Source organism: Panthera onca, chromosome C2 (assembly GCF_046562875.1).
Source record: "Panthera onca isolate mPanOnc1 chromosome C2, mPanOnc1 haplotype 2, whole genome shotgun sequence".
NCBI lineage: Eukaryota > Metazoa > Chordata > Mammalia > Carnivora > Felidae > Panthera > Panthera onca.
Window position 1 is genome coordinate 47,471,921 of NC_138347.1, and position 14,802 is coordinate 47,486,722.

General features: G+C 39.8%; 1 protein-coding gene across 2 annotated transcripts in view; it reads left to right on the forward strand.

Moving 5' to 3' along the window:
- COL8A1 (collagen type VIII alpha 1 chain) overlaps positions 1 to 14,802 on the forward strand; it is a 151,819-nt gene that overhangs the window by 38,242 nt on the left and 98,775 nt on the right. Inside the window, exon 2 of one of the 2 annotated variants that reach the window (XM_060640168.3) lies at positions 4,177 to 4,307. The exons of the other annotated variant lie outside the window; for it this stretch is intronic. The gene's annotated coding sequence lies outside the window, so the exon portion shown is untranslated. The remainder of the gene's footprint in view (positions 1 to 4,176; positions 4,308 to 14,802) is intronic. 2 annotated transcript variants of the gene reach the window in all.

The window sequence follows — 14,802 nt, forward strand, 5'->3', positions numbered from 1 at the left end:
CATTTCTGTGCTTACCACTCAGTCAGCGTGAGTTCCCTTCCCACTTTCCCTCCTGCACAAGGGACTTGTGTTACAGAAGGAAGAACTTTCTGACTTTAAGGGTTGTGATATATGCTTCTACGTACATAAAGGAGAATAAAGAATTGTTATCTTCTGAATGAAAGATGCTTTTTCCAGAAAAAATCCAGAGAGAAAAGCACCAGCAAGTTTGTTACTTCCTTTCTCCTTTGTACTCTCAGAATTTTTTCATACCTCTATTATAATGTTTATCATATTTAAGTTATTCTTTTACATATCTTTCCCCCCATGAGACTCTGGATTAGAAGACAACGTGTATCCTTTTCTCCTTTCTGTATTTGCCAAAATCATACCAAGCCCTAGGCCTGGTGCATCGTGGACACTCATAATTTGTTGAATGAATGAATAGGTAGGTAGGTTAGGTATGCGGGTGGATGGGTAGGTGGATAGATAGGTAGATAGATAGATAGAGGTTCCTGGTTGGAAAAATTAGAATAAAATCACAAGAGAGAAAATACAAATTGAAACTTACTTCACATACTAAGACAAGTAGACCATTCAGTTTTTGCTTTATTTTGACGTAGGAAGAGCTGTAACTAGGAACAATATGTACGTATCTTTCATGAGTGTTTGAAACTTCCAGAAGTTCCTTCTCAGCAGCAGCACTTGGGGGGACAGGATAAATTCTAGTTTGTGAAAGGAGTGGGTGGTCCTGCCAGGAAGCAGGTGGATAGGACTACATGATTTCTTCCAGCCTGAGCTTCAGTGACTCAGTAATTCCAAATGAACCCTCAGGAATCCTTCCAATCGAATGATTCTTTCCAGTTACTCGGACTGGGCCTCAAACAGGCTCACATTAAAAGAACCCAAATATTTAACCCAATATTGTCATGTTGCAAAGATTATTTTCACATCAGTGAATGCCCTCAGCCAAGCAAAAGTACTGTGTATGTGGGCGAGGAGAGACTCTAACGTGGTCTCTATCAGACCAAAACAGGCTGAAAACTCAAACGTTTCATGAAAGCAGGTTTGGGGGCTTAATCTGAAATGAGCTAATTTTTTTTAAGTGAATTGATGAAGTAAACTCTTCAGGAAAGTCAACTAGGTTGGGGTCCTGGGACTGCACCTCAGTGACATCAGATCTGAAATCCTACAGTGCTCCTGCATTCACGCAGGCCTTTCAGTAGCAGATGGTGCAAGCCAGCCACACCACAGGGACCACACGCAGAGTGTGAATTTTTAAGAACTCTCTTCTCGAGTTGAATCACTGGGTATCGAGAGCCTCCATGGTGTCTGGAACTGTACTAGACATTTTACATCTATTGTCTATAACCCTAAAAACAATCCTAGAAAACAGGGGTCATTATTCTCATTTTGTATCTGGAGAAATGGGGCTTCAGAGAGGTTGTACAAACTGCCCAATGCCGTCCAACTACTAAGTAGAGTCAGGATTCAGATCCAATGTATCTCTCGGCTTCCCTTCCTAAAGTAAGAGGGTCAGAAGATTGCTGGATTATTTACAAGCATTTGAGCCTAAATGCTGCGACCAGGAGACACAAAGCCTTATTTCATGAGAAGTTGCTATTCTTTAATAAGAGTTTGTCATTTGGTTCAAACCAGTTGCCCATCTTTTTCCTACTGAAATGGAGAATTGTCAAACCTCAAGAACCCATTTCCTGTTGCTATTTGCAAATTGTCAGTATTATTTTATGATAGAATCATTTCTTACGGTAGAGTTGTATGTTTGCTTTATAATGTCTGAGTTTGGCACCTTGCAGAATAATTTTCTGAACGGGAATTGTGCTTCCATTACCTAATTGCAAAAAGCTGCCAAAATTTTAAAAGGCTCTGGGAAGGGGAGGCAGTACAAGAATTCAAGTGACCTCAAGGTCTCACTCTTAAAAGAAATGGAAATATTCTTGGACTGGATCGTCATCCTATTTGTTGGTGTAACTACAGCTGGAAGGGGAGAATAAAAGGCAACACTTCACTCCCCACTTTCTCCAGTAACACGTGCAACTGAATTATGCTCTTCATGAAGAAAATATTTCTGAGCAATTTGCAAGTTTTACCATCGTCTAAAAAAAAATGTGCATGTACCAGTTTAATGCCTCACTCTGAGGAAAAAAGTAAATTTATTTTTAATATAACAAAGACTCTAAGGGAAAATGTCAATCAACTAAAGTGAAAGCTCAGGCAGTGAGAAGACAAATGTGAATAATGCAGAGAATGCATCAAAAGCTGATGGAAAGGGATACTGTTTAACACAGTTGTACTATCATCCAAAGCGCTGAGAGGAAAGAATAAGAATTTGCATATTCCTGGTGTGTTCAAAACATGAATATCTTCCAAATGCCACACCTTTCAGTCTTTTATTTTGGATTTTATTTTACACATAGAGCATAGCCATGAAGTAATATTCATTTAATCACACTCTAATAAAAGTTACTCTGCCGTTATTTCCATCCTTGCTAATCTTTCTTTCTCAGTTTCCTCATGAACTTAAAGCTTTTCCAAATACAAACGTATCAGTGTGAAGAAAGGATATGAAGCTAACCCTTCCCTACATGTTCTACACCACACCTTATGCCAATATTACATTTTTCTCCCCTTTCCTCTGTGTTGTAGAATTTGAGTCTTCTTAAAAATTCCCCTACATTGGTTTTCTATTTCTAATTCTTCTGATGGCTTCCCACCTGGAATAAAAGATTTTACTTTCAATTCAAACATGGAGAATTTACCTCTGGATATGAAAAACCTATGGCCACGTCATGTTGATTTTGCTTATTTAAGTCGGAAGTATGGTAATAAATTGAATAGGTTCTTAGTAAGAGTGCTAATTCATCTACCATGGCAGTTTTCTGTGATTAAAAAAAACATGGCTCTAATAGTCAGTCTACCTTACCCACGTGAGGTACTCAACTGGGGACTTAGCAACCTTTACAACAATACAAGTGTTTTTATTTTTGTCTTTTTTGTTTTCAATATTACATAAAAGAATTTTGCCTCTAATAAACACCCTAATATCCTTCTTTATCAAATGCTGGAACGGAAATCTCCAAAAGGTAGCTACTTTTAAAAACTTCACAACCTCGCTTTATTGGAACTAACCATGTAGCCCTAAATTGATCCTACAAATTCCCAGAAAAGGCAAAATGAATTTAAAGAACATGTTGCATCTTTAAAACAATAGTAGAATGAAGGGTTACGTTTTTTTTACCAAAGACCTGCATTGAGCTTTTTGTAGAATTTACCACAATACCATATAATTTTAGTGATACATATTTAGCATTTAGTATAAGCCTTTTTACAATATATGAAAATGAAGCAAGAGAACAATTAAGTAGCTAATCACTTATTTCACTTCATATTGGTTTATTTAATAGATTTCAGAGAGCGTAAGTTCATAAAAGGGTCCACAAAGTAAGAACCAGAGGACCCTGGGGAGAGGGCTGTATACTAAAGCCAGAAGCCAGAGAAATAACTTACTTTCCCAAGACTAAGAACTGTGAAGATCTCCAAGAGGAGATCTCCCAAGGTCCAAAGGCAGAGACAGAAAGTCTTAAAAGCAGGAGAACATTAGAGGGCAGCTGACAGGGCCACATGGTAAAACTCCCCTGCTCTAAGTTCTCAGTGTGATCACCACGATGACTGTGGCTGAGCTCTACACCTGTCACGTGTCTCAAAGTCCACATGCAGTGGGGCCACCTAACAGCAGGTGGACCCGTGATGGCTAAGTCAGAGAAAGAAAATTCAAGGCCCGCCTGTCTCCACTGCCTTTTTGACATTAGACATATCACTGGGGTTCTTTTAGTCCCATTTCCTGATCTGTGAAATATGGGTAACAACAATGTGCTAAGGGTTGTAGAATGGAGGTGAAGAGCCCTTGGTGGGCTATTAGGCACTATGCAAATGTTAGTTATGCTCATCTGCTCCTGTGTGTGTGTGTGTGTGTGTGTGTGTGTGTGTGTGTGTGTAGTAGTAGTAGTAGTAGTAGTGTGGACTATATGATTCTAAACTGTGACATTTCACAAATGGGGAGAGGTAGATGAGGCAGTTGCACTCCATGAGCTGAGGGGTATGGGGAGCTGTGACTGGGCAGGAGGCTGCTGCTGTGCATGCTGGCACACCAATGAATACATATACTGTGTGTTACAGTTGTAAGACTCCATGCTGCACTCTGGATGCCATCTAATTGCTTACAGACATACTTGATATGGACCAGAAAAAACCTGATACCATCATTATTCGGGATTCAAACTGAAAAGCAGCACTACAGTGAGGCTTCGGTAAGAAACTTATAATAATCATCTTAACAAGTAACTTAATATGGTTGTTGTAAAAATCAATGAAATCGTTTTAAGTGAGAGCACAGCAAAGGTTTGTCATTTTGGAGATTTCATGAATAACTGTACAGCCGCTGCCACAATGTTCTGCATTTTCTGACATACCTGATGAATTCTTTTGCCCAAAAACTGCCTGTGAAAGTGGCACAGAGAAAGTTAGCTTGAGTCTCTCAACCAGCCGCTAGGCCCACCGGCGTCTTCAACAGTATGCTCATTGATGTTCATGCAAAACCCCAAAGTGCCTCCCATGCCCTTAGAGAAAAATGTTCCAAATAACTATAGGTTTAACTGCATATTGTGTTCTCATACACTAAAAATCTGAAATCTGACCTTCCCGCCTCCCTCTTATAAGAATGCTTGTAATTAATTGGGCCCATCCAAACGATTCAAGATAATCTTCCCATCTCAAGATCCTTAACTTAATCACATCTGCACAATCCTCTTTGCTATGTGAAGTAATATATTCACAGGCCCCAGGGATTAAGTCATGGACATTTTGGGGGTCCAGTATCCAGCATACCACAGACGGTTTATTGTGTTATCATTACTTTTTCTCTGAAGGAAAATAATGCATTGGGAGCATAAAGAATTTGGTCAAATACATCCAAAGAGCCTGTGATGGAGTTCTGCAATCATTATGTCCAATTCTTCCTGCCCACATCAGTCTGGCATAAGGTTTCTCACCCTTGGCACTGTTGACATTTAGGGCCAGATATTTCTTTATTGTGGGGTGCTGTCCTGTACAGTGTGGGAATTTTAGAAACACCCATGGCCTTTTCCCACTAGATGCCAGTAGCACTGCCCCCACAGTTGTGACAACCAAAAATGTGTCCATACCTAGCGATGTGCGTCCTGGGTGGAAAAAAATCAACCTCAGGAGAGGAGTATTCATCTAACAGAAAGCAACCAGATTATTGTCATTAGCTCCTTAAAGGCAATAACACACAGAATGCAAAAGATCTAGTGGTATTAACTGATGGCTAATCTTAAGTGGCCCCGATAGTCTAAAAACCTTTGCTAGAGCTGATCTCCTGAAGTGCATTAACAGACAGCTGTCAAAATTCATGGAATCAGAAAACAGGCATTGTCCTTAGTGGACTCTTACTTTCTCTCCATGCACAGAACATAAACCTCCAAGGCTCGTTCTATCCGAGATTAAGGCAATGAATTGAAAATTAGTTTATCTGCCAAATTTAGTTTTTCTAGCAACTACTGCATATGATTTGACATAAAACTGTGAGAGTGAATGAGATAGTATGGCCAAAATACTGAGTCCAGAGTGACTCCAGAGAAATGTGAAGCCACAAAGTATTATCACCCAAAGTTTTAGCATTGGAAAGGATAGAAGAGACGTAGAAAGTGACATTGTCATCAAACTGCTAGTGATAATACCAGAAATTCTTATATGGGGTGAACCACTCGATTATTGTCTAAGTTTGGGAAAATCACTTTGCCTGTGTAGGACCCACTTTCATCTGTTGAATGAGAAGGCTGGGGTGGGGGTGGGGGTGGGGAGAAAATCACCTAGCTCCTCACTACCGAAAGTGTGGCACATGGACCAGTAGCATCGGTATTACCTGGGATCTTATTGGAAGTGTAGAAACTTGGGCCTCACCCCAGACCTACTGAGTCAGAATCTGCATTTTAACAAGATGCGCAGACGACTAATGCACTGGTTTTCTAAGTTTGTTCCGAGTACTTCAAACCACCTCCCTACATTCCCTTACGGCCACCCAACCACCCTTGTGGACAGGGAACCTAAGGGCAGAATTAGCAGTAGGGATTAATTTTTTAAAAGCTCTGGTAATCCAACCTTTCCTTTGACAGATAAGGAAATGGAGGCCCAAAGAAGTAAAGCAGGTTTCCTGAAGCCACCCAGCCAATTAGTAGCAGAACACAGATTTTATTATTAGCTTTTCCAGTGTAGTTGACGGTACTGTTTCAGAAAAATGTTACCAAAATGGTGGGCTTAAATTGCCAAGTGTTACTCTTACAACTAATGAACAGGAATGCTTTTTGTCTCTGGGAAAAAAAAAGGCTTTTTCCCCCCAAGTTTAAAAATGACTGCTTTTTAATGAAATTATGTTATTCCTGGAGGTACTTAGAGAAGAATCAAGTTACAGGGTGTCTCGCTCCTGATCCAGGCAGTAGGAAGGCCTCTATACTCAGGCCAGACACTTCCTCTCCCCTTTCCTCCCTCTCTCAACACCCACTCACTCCTCCCGCACACGCACGCTCACTCCTCCATGATGGTGTGTAATTCAATTACAAATAACTGTAGAAACCACATAAGTCCGTGATCGAGGATACTCACAAGTCCAGTTTTAGCCAATAACCCCTTTGCAAACAGCAGCCTTGACTGAGACAACGGAAGCCTTCTGTGGCTTGAAAATCAAATATATCTCAAATAACCGCAAAGAAATGGATGGATGTACAGGTTAAGAGAATATTATGGTTTACATTTAAACAAATTTCACTAATCCAACACTGGGTTTACAGTGGTCCCCCCTTACCCATGAGGGATATGTTCCAAGACCCTCAGTGCCTGCCCGAAACCACAGATAGGACTGATTCCTATATATATACTATGTTTCTTCTTCTACATACACACCTATGATAAAGTCAAATCTATTAATTAGGCACAGAAAGAGATTAGCAATAATAACTAATAATAAAATAGAACAGTCATAACAATACACTATAATAAAAGCTATGTGAATGTGGTTTCTCTCTCAAAATAGTTTATTGTACTGTCTTCCTCCTTCTTGTGAGGACATGAGATGATAAAATGCCCGTGCGATGAGATGAACGGAGGTGAATGACATAGGCATTGTGACAGAGTGTTAGGCTACTACCAATTTCTGATGATATGTCAAAAGGGGGATCATTTGCTTCTGGAGGGTGGATAACTCAAAGTGCCAGAAGAGAAACCATGGACAAGGGGGAAGGGACTACTGTAATGGGCATTTGTATGTTCCCCAGTGACAAGTGTCTCTTCATTGGGGCAATCTTCTCCATTTTGTTTCTACTCTTCTTCTCCCTGTTGTCATTGAGTAATGACCTAGAAACAAGAGATCTCAGTATGACCATAGCCAGAAAGAATAACAAACTATTTGAATAATTGAGCATACTGTATTTGGCCTCAGTAATACTGTCAGATACTTTCTTTAATTTGCCTCCAGACTACTCTGGGTTTTGCCTGCAATAAAAGTCCCAGGAACTATATTTAAAACAAAGGGAAAGAAATAATTGCATGGCGCCATGTTTACTCTTTGAAAATGATCTTTTTATCTCTTTCTTCCTCATACCTTTATATCACCTGAGAAATGTCAAACCAAATGTGTCAAACCAGAAGTGCATTTCACATTTCTTTTATGCTTGATAAATCTAATCTATCTTTCTCATTCTTCAACTCTTTCCTATCTATAAATCTTTGTAAATGTGGGGGGTTCTTAATCTTTTTCTCTTATACAAAATTGTGAGGCTTCTTGATAGACCAGCAGGATTGTGACAAGATTAGCTAATTTACAACATTTAGCCAAATAATACAACTATCTAGCATATGGATAGGAAGCAAAGAATAGATCAAAATGCATACCCCCTTTTTTGAAGACATTTTTGACTACTGGCAGAAGTAAACACTGCAGTGGATTTTTATAAAAAGATGTTGGGATATAATTAACATCCTTTCCAGCCAAATTATATATTTTCTCTTTTTTTAGTAATAATTATCAAGGGTGTACATCTTAAGCCACAATCCATCCAAATAATGAACAGATTTTCATATGAAGATTCTATAGCAGCCAACTCAGTAGAAATATACTGAGTCACATTTAAATTTTTCTGGCAGTCACATTTAAAAAGTCAAGTGAGGGGCGCCTGGGTGGCTCAGTCAGTTAAGCGTCTGGCTTCGGCTCAAGTCATGATCTCACAGTTCATGAGTTCGAGCTCCACATCGGGCTCTGTGCTGACAGCTCAGAGCCTGGAACCTTCTACGGATTCTGTGTCCCTGGCCCTCCCCTGCTCGTGCTCTGTCTCTCTCTCTCTCTCAAAAATAAACCTATATTAAAAAAAATTTAAAAAGTCAAGTGAAACAGGTAAAATTAATTTCAGCAATATATTTTATATAACCCAATATGTCTAAGATATTATCATTTAAACATGTAATCTAAATTAAAAATGACTGGGGCACCTGAGTGGCTTAGTCAGTTAGGCATCCGACTCTTGATTTTAACTCAGGTCATGATCTTACGGTTTGTGAGATCAAGTCCTGCATCAGGCTTTGCACTGGGAATGCAGAGCCTGCTTGGAATTTTTTTTCTCACTCGCTCTCTCTGCCCCTCCCCTTCTCATGCTGGTACATACACACACACTCTGTCTCTCAAAATAAATAAATAAACATTTTTTTAAAAATTAAAAGTTACTAATGAGGTATTTCACATTAGTGACGGTAGCCTCCACAAAGCATATTAGTCTTAAAAGATTAGGAGGAGAAAATGGTTATAATTAAGAGAAAAGTATGAATTATTTTTAAGCAATTAAAAAAAATTCTCAATAATAAACTAGCATAAGCCCTAAGATAATTGAATTGTAATGACCTCTTGTTTGTTTTGGGGGTTTTTGTATCGATTTCTCAAAACAAACAAACGAACAAAAAACTACTTATTCTATGAATGAGATTTGCAGTTAGTTGTCCTCCATTAAAAAAATTAAAAATAAAACATAATTTACAATCATAAGACAACTTGGATGTTCTCTCTCTTCCTGCTTCCCCCATCTTCTCATTCTTGTGTTTGTTCCCATCAGATCAAGACTACAATTATTAATCATTTCACATATTCTTCGGTTTCCTTTCTCAACTGTGTCCCATAGAACGCTTTGTTAGGGTACCTGCCCTCCTGCCTGGCACATGAGAATCACTCAATATTTGTTAAAAGAATTTAAATAACAAATTAAGGAGCATCAGCTAGGTCAGTAAAAGGCAAAGGGTTTTTTTTTTTTATTAATAACATACCTAGAATTCTAAATATTACTTATCCTAATACCTGAATTGAAAAAAAGCAGAGAGTCAATTTGGTATCACAATTTTCAACTTCTATAACACATTCCTGGATATTTAAAAATAACTTCTTCCTCCAAATGTCAAGATTAATGAGAGTTAAAGCTTGTCTGGGTCTCATCCCCAGGGTTAGGAAGGATCTGCTAGGGACACCTACATGAAAAGCCTGGACCAAGGAGTAAGGTTCTGAGGGTTCAGATACTTTCACCCAGAGCAGCCAGCAGCAGCCAGTCAGGGGAAAACCTTGAAACAAGGTCAAAGGTGGAACCAGAGCAGGGCTGAGGGACCCTCTGAATATCCATCTGAGGGGACAGGCAGAGGGCAGTGTCTGGAAGGATTGGGGTCCTGTTTGCATGTGGCCAGTGGCTCACCAGAGACTAGACCTGCCAGGCCCCTCTGCAGGGACACCCAGAAGTCTCCTCAGGCCCTGCACCATCATACCAGAATCTAACACCAATCATGCTCTCCCCAGATTATGACTATCAGACCTTCAGGTGGTAACTCAGGTAGAAACAGGGGTATTTATTTTGGAATTCGTGTGACAGATTTCAGCATAACACATTCAGATCTCTTTTGCCTTACTTTCACCATCCTCCTCTCTGACCCACTTTCTTAAGTTGGTTTTGTGTGGTTTTTTTTTTTTAATTTAAAAAACTTTCTGTGCAGTAATTTAGTCAGTTTGCTATAATCCTCCACCCAAAATATATGAAAATGTGCAATCACACACAAAAATCTGCAGGCTTATTTGAGGTATGAAATGTTTCCTGTCAACTCCATGAGAAATTAAAAGAGTAGCTGCTCTAAAGAAACTTTTGGGATGATTAGATCTGCTAATAAACTTTATAGGTTTATGACTCAGAATTAAATTCATCAGATTAGAAAGTTAAAAGGGAAGCAACCAAATTGTTTAAAATGCTGGCATTACCTAAAAAGATCAAGGAAGCTGAGATAAAAGCATGTTTCAGGGAGTTAACTGGAAATACTTTGGCACAAGAGAAGTAGTTTGAGAATCTTTCAGCACCTAGGAGTGACTCTAGCTTGAAAAATACACAATTTTAACAATGAGGGTTATAAATTCTCACTGACAACAGACAAAGGAGCCTTGAGATACTCAAGAGTCATGCAGCTGTTTACATCTAGAAGACCAATTCCTTTGGGAAGATTTGTGAAGACGCATCTGTGCATTTCTTCTTCACTTCCTAACACATGACCCTCTTCATACCAAACCGTATTTTTCCTCCATACTGATAGCCCTACTGCTATCTGGCCAGCAAAGAACACAGATATTGTATAAAGGAAATACCTGAGTCAATGATAGAAAAGGATCTAGAGTAAAGCATTCAACACTCATTTATTTATTCAAAAAAGAAATTTCATAAGCTCTTACTCTGTCATCAGTAGGCTTCTCTGTGTTATGAAGGATGCCAAAGTAACATAAAACTGGCCTACCCTTGAGGAACTTACGGTCTAGTTGGATACAGAAATAGTGACAAGCTACAGCACTCCATTAAAAAAAAATTCAGCAGTATCTCCCAGTCTCTATCATCACTCTGTTTTATTGTCACTATCTGAAATTGCTTTGTATGTTTATTTATTGTATCTTTATTTGTCGCTTATGATGTGTCTCTCCCATCAGAATCTAAGCTTCATGTAGAGAGGGATTCAGTCTGTCCTCCCAGAACCTAGAAACACAACATTAGTTGAATGAGTATATCAATAATGAATAAAACAGATCACTTGCAGCTGTATATCATCAAGGACTTGATGAGTGATAAGTGATAAGGACAGTAAGAGCTCCAAGCATTCAGTGGAAGAGCAGAGTGAGATTTTATTGCCAAGGAAAGCTCCATAAAAGAGGGGAAGCCACTGAAGATGAGTCAAATTTGAAGTAGTGGAGGACCATTGCCAAAGTGAGGTAGGAAGTTAAAAACAAGTACCACTGGTAGGACAGTTACAGGTAAGCTCCCAAATTTTTCCATGGGATCAGTGTTCAGAGCTAAAACTTCCCCTTGCCACGTTCCTCTGATCTTTAAAAATGCTTTTCTTTCCATCACTTATGCTCACAACTCTATGGCCACCTACAACTCCTGTCCACCCTTTACTACTGTCCTAAAGGCAAGGAGTGTCCAACCTCTAAAGACTGTACTCAAGCTATTTCTCTTTCATCTCTACCCTGTCCTCCACTCACACTGCCAACATCTTGACCAAGCCCTCATTAGCGTTCTTTGAACTAGTCTTCAAAGCCCCCAATCTACTTTCCAAGACCTGATTTTTTGTTTTGTCCTAGCTCTGCTTTTAGGTTACCTGTGTGACATTGGGAAGAGATCACAAATCTGTCTATGCCTTAGTCTTTTCATCTGTACAGAGAGGACCTGGGATGGACTAGACCATCCCCACAGTCATCTCCTATCCTCAAACCTTAGAATCTTACAATCCTTGGATATCTGTCCTCTACAGACCTTGCACTGTGCTTTGGACAGAGGGAATGTACAAAGCTTATTTAACTTAATGTAATTGTGTTGTATTTTCAAATACTGTTGAAAAATTATCTTAGAATTTCAAATAAAAAAATCCTTTAAACATTTCTTTCCTAGGCTTTATTTTACTTTCTCAAATACATTTTTACTCTAAGCATAGAACTATCTTCATTCTAAGAAAAACATAGTTAATTTTCCATTCTAAGCAAAAAAGTCAAGTTAAGTTTAAAAATCTCATTTTTGGGGCACCTGGGTGGCTCAGTTGGTTGCGCGTCCGGCTTCGGCTCAGGTCATGATCTTTCAGTCTGTGAGTTCGAGCACTGCGTCCGGCTCTGTGCTGACAGCTCAGAGCCTGAAGCCTGCTTCGGATTCTGTGTCCCCCTCTCTCTCTGCCCTTCCCCCACTCATGCTCTGTCTCTCTCTGTCTCAGAAATAAATAAACATTAAAAAAAAAGTCTTAAAAAAAATCTCATTTTTAAAAACCTGGTTAATTCTCCATTCTACCCAAAAATCTCTCCCCCATTCCATGTTACACACATATACAAACACACATTGTTTCTTACTCATTTTAAGTGTAGATTAAATAGTCTAGTCATGATCAGTATAGAGTCATGTTTATAATGTGTTGAAATTAATGATTGTTGGGGCACCTGGGTGGCTTGGTCAGTTAAGCATCCAACTTTGGCTCAGGTCATGATCTCCTGGTTCTTGAGTTCAAGCCGTGCATCAGGCTCTGTGCTGACAGCTCAGAGCCTGGAGCCTGCTTTAGATTTTGTGTCTCCCTCCCTCTGCCCCTCCCCGACTCATGCTCTGACTCTCTCTCTCTCAAAAATAAACATTAAGAAAAATTTTTTAAAGAAATTGATTGTTGATGAAATAATTATATGAATAAAAAAGAACATTTGAGCAATCAATGCATTTTAAACATTAAGGTGCACATGAACCATCTAGGGGTGTTGTAAAAAGACAAATTCTGATGTGCTTAGTCTGCAGTGAGGCCCCAAATGGCATTTCTTTTTTTTAAAATTTTTTCAAATGCTTATTTTTGAGAGAGAGAGAGAGACAGAGCATGAGCAGGGGAGGGGCAGAGAGAGACAAAGACAGAATCCAAAGCAGGCTCCAGGTTACAAGCTGTCAGCACAGAGCCCCACACAGTGCTCAAACTCATGAACCACTAGACCATGACCTAAGCCAAACTCAGTCACTTAACCAACTGAGCCACCCAGGCGCCCCTCAAATGGCTCTTCTAATGAGCTCCCAAGTGATGTAGATGCTGCTGCTCTAAGAACCAAGGTGGCAGTGACAAGGTGTGAGAACACAAGGGAACCTGAGAGATTGTCACATTAAGCTTCCTCATGTCCACAGGAAAATTGAGGCCTAGATTGGGAACTGTGCCCCAGTCCCTCCAACTAGTACTGGCAGAAGTGAGACCAGTACAGATGCACAGACCTCTCACTAGGGCTGGCAGCCTGCCCAGTGCCATGCTATTGGTGCAGAGTGCAGCCCTACACCCTTCTCCCATGTGACCTACATGGTGTGAGAGGTCACACTTTTGCAAGAGCAACATGTTTCTTATCACCTTCTACTGCGAGAGGAGCTTAAGTCTTCAAATCTCATCTTCGTCACTTACTATCGTTAACCTCCAACCCACCAATGACAGAATCAGGAGGAATATTCTTAGTTCTGCCAAATCAGCTGGGCTCCCTTTTCTCTATTTTTGCCACAACATTACCAAAACCTTGAGAGAAAATATGACTTTTCATTAAACCAGTTGATGGTAAAATCTGAGAGGCCCAGACTTAGACACACTGTCACCACCAAGCCGCATTGCTGAGGCATCCTTTGAGTTGTGTGTACATGTGCCTGAATACACACACACACACGCACACACACACACACACACACACACACCCCTATGTACCCCTGGCAGTGTGTGTACTTGACCACATTTGGTTTACTTGGTGGAAGCTCCATGTTTACAGACAGGCAGGTTGTCTGACTTACACTTAGAAAGTTCTAACAGTTTCCCATGCATAGGCCCCCACTCTTCTCACCATAGATTCATAATTTTGTATCTGGTTCCTAAGTGCAGAAAGAGCTTTATTATACAAAGAAAGGAAAAACAAGAGGAATGTTCAGACAATAGTATAAGTTTCTTTTCCTGTGATAAGGACCAGTGGACAAGCTCACTGGAGAGGACCAGTGAGGACCTGGGTGAAGGGTCTGGGAAACAGAGTGCTCATTTTCAGTTAGTCTAGTAAGCAAAATATCAGCTTTGAATTCATTTGGTTTCAATTTACTTTCACAAAACACATATATAGTGAAAGATCTTGTTGTTTCTGCTTTCCTTTCTCCTTGCAGATTTTACCTCATTTAAAACATAAAAGGAGAAAAATAAAGGTGCTGACCAAAGCCAAACATAACATGATATGGGTGGACACACTACAAACTCTCCCTTAGAAACCTTTACCCCCAGACTTCCTGGGTAAGACTTTTTCCTAATGGAAAAAGAAAAGTATGTCCTCTGGCAGTGGAGTGTTTCAGTGTCTATAGGATACAACATATACCTGAAAGGATCTTCATTCTCCTTCACTGTTGGGAACCCCATCCTCTATTGTACAGAAAAGAAAATTAGGTACACTGAGGAAGCAGTTTCACGAAGTGAGACATATCATCCTCCAAAATTTGTCCTCTTGAAAATAGAAGTTTAATGATTTTTCTTGAATTGCCAGATTCCTTCTCAGGCTGCTTCTGAATGCCCCCATGGCATTTACAAAAACTTATGCCCACTCTCTCTTATCCTCCCATTAAAAAAAAAATCAGCTATCCTTACCCATTTAGCCCATCACCCCCCCACAACCCCTCCAGAAACCCTCAGTTTGTTCTCCATATTTATGAGTCT